Here is a 2,940-nt window from a genome sequence, read left to right as displayed (position 1 = left end):
CCTCATCGGCCAGGTTAAGCCTTTTGACTTTTCTAAACCCACTGAGAAACACATCGAAATCCTGAAAGCTCTACCTTCAAAACACACTCCAATCTGTTCTTTCTCACCATGCTTACCCTAGTCCAAGTCCCCGTTATTTCTCCCCAGGACCACTGCCACAGCCACAGCTGGATTTACTTCCACCCTTAGCTCTCTCCAATCCATTCACCTCCAAACAGTCACAGAGATCATTTTAGAACAGGCATATAGAATTATGTCAATCACTCCTTGTTTTTCCCCTGTGTGATAGATGTTGTAAAATTAAGATAAAATTGACATATAACATTATATTAGTTTCAGGTGTACAACATAATCATTCAGTATTTGTATATATTGCAAAATGATCACCACAGTAAGTCAACGTCTGTCACCATATGTAGTTACAATGTTTTGTTGTGATGAGAAGAATTTTTAAGATCTACTCTCTTAGCAGCTTTCAAATATACAATACAATATTATTAAGTACAGCTCAGAGGTAGAGCATTTGACTTCAGGAACTCCTTGTTTAAAAGCTTCCGATGACATCTCTCCCTGTCTCATGGCTACACCACCCTGAGTGACCTGGCCCCTCACTCTCTGCCTAATCTCTTACCACTCTCCCCTTTGCTCCACTCCAGCCCCACTGAATTCCTGGCTGTTCCTCAAACAGGTTAAATACCCTCTTGTCTTTACCTCTCTATTTTTTCTCCCTGAAATTCTCACCACCACCACCTCAGACATCCTCAGGACTTGCTCTCTCGCTTCATTCAAATCTTTTTACCTCTTTTTACTTCTTCATAGCACTTTTCACCTCTTGATGTCATATTGCTTATTTTTTACAGTTTGTCGAACTTTCTAAAATAATGCCTGGAATATAGTAAGGGGTTTGGTAAATATTTGTTGAGTGAATGAATGTGTAGTGGTGAAGAGAGAAATTACTGAAGTATTCATACAAATGTACAACTGCAATGGTAATAAATCAATATCTGGTACTAGTAGAGCTCTGATAAGGATACTTGACTTCATCCAAAGTCTTCCCTGTGGAAATAATGCTTGGGCTGATATCTGAGAGGCTTAGAAGGAGTTAACCAAGCAAAGAAGAGAGGGATGAGTGTTCCCAGCTGAGGAAACCAACTGTGCAAAAGCCCTGTGGTAGGAGGTGTCTGATAATTATGCTCAAATAAGAAAAAATGAAGCCATATGCATTTAGAATGGCAACTGTGGGAGGGAATATGGTACAAGATGAGCTGAAGAAGTAGGCAGAGGCCAGAGGAAACAGGGCTTTGTAGGCCCTATGAAGGAATTTTGTCTTTTTCCTAAGAAGAACAAGAAGCTTTTACAGTGTTTTAGAGATATGTGTTGAGGAGTGTGGGGAAGTAGAGGGTGAGGGAAGTGACATAATCAGATGTATATTTTGAAAACATCAATCTGGCTGCAGTATAAACCAAGGATTGAGAGAGCAAGTGAATAGACCAGTTAGAGGGGTATTCACTTAGTGGGGAGATGATGGTAGCAGCATGTAGGGATTGGAGGAAGGAGGTGGAAGTAGAGGGAAGTGGATGGATTTAAGATGTAGTAAGAAAAAAAATCGATAGATTTGGTATGGAATTGATATAAGAAATGAGTAATATCAAAGTTAGTCCTAGGTTTGGGGGTTGTATAACCTGATTGATGAGTGTGACTTTCACTGAGCTATGAAACATTTCAAGAGTGTCATCTTTAGTAAAGAAAATAAAGATTTCTGTTTGAATATGTTGATTTTGAGGAGTCTTTGAGCCATCTAAGGAGAGATGAGCCCTAGCCAGTTTGGTTCAGTGGATAAAGTGTTGGCCTGTGGACTGAAAGATCCCAGATTTTATTCTAGTCAAGGGCACAAACCTTGGTTGCAGGCTTTCCCACTCCCAGCCTGGGCCCTGGTCCTGGTTCATGCAGGAGGCAACAAATTGGTGTGTTTCTCTCACATCTATATTTCTCTCTGTCTTTCCTTCTCTCTTCCACTCTCTCTAAAAATCAATGGAAAAATATCCTCAGTTGAGGATTATTAAAAAAAGAGAGATTACATTTTTCAGTGGAAAGAGAGATCTGAGTTGGAGATATAAATCTGGGGGCTGATGGTACACAGATGGTTATTGAAGCCTTGTGCTGTAACTCACCCAGGGAGAGGAGAGAGTGAGACAAAAAGAAGAACTAATACCAAGCCTTGTGTAACCACAGCATTTACTGCCTAGGTGGAAATGATGAGCCAGCAAACATTACTGAGAAAAAATGGGCAAAGAGGTGGGATAAAAATCAGGAGAGTGTTTGTAAACTAATGCCCAAAGAAGAACATGTTTCAAGATGGTGGAGCTCGTCACAAGGGTCAAATGCTGCTGAGAAGTAGGAGAATCTGATGCCTAAAAAAATTCTGTTGGATTTAGTATCATGGAGGTCATAAGTGACCTTAGTGAGAAATGTTTGCTGGATTGTGAGGTCAGAGACAGAGTCAAGTGGGATGAAAGAAGAGGAAAGCACTGACAATATGGAGCAGTGATGGCGAACCTTTTGAGCTCGGCATGTCAGCATTTTGAAAAACCCTAACTTAACTCTGGTGCCGTGTCACATATAGAAATTTTTTGATATTTGCAACCATAGTAAAACAAAGATTTATATTTTTGATATTTATTTTATATATTTAAATGCCATTTAACAAAGAAAAATCAACCACAAAAATGAGTTCGCGTATCACCTCTGACACGCGTGTCATAGGTTCACCATCACTGGATGGAGAGTACTTTGCAAGAGTTTGGAGACGAAAGACTGTGAAAAGATAGAGCAGAATCTGGTAGTGGGAGTATGGAGGGTCAAATGAGTTTGCGCTTCCTTTTTCTTTTTTTAATATATATTTTTTACTGTTGAAAGTTTTACAGATATATCCCATTTTTC

Source organism: Myotis brandtii, unplaced genomic scaffold (genome assembly GCF_000412655.1).
Source record: "Myotis brandtii unplaced genomic scaffold, ASM41265v1 scaffold206, whole genome shotgun sequence".
Classification (NCBI taxonomy): domain Eukaryota; kingdom Metazoa; phylum Chordata; class Mammalia; order Chiroptera; family Vespertilionidae; genus Myotis; species Myotis brandtii.
This window is presented reverse-complemented; position numbering follows the sequence as displayed.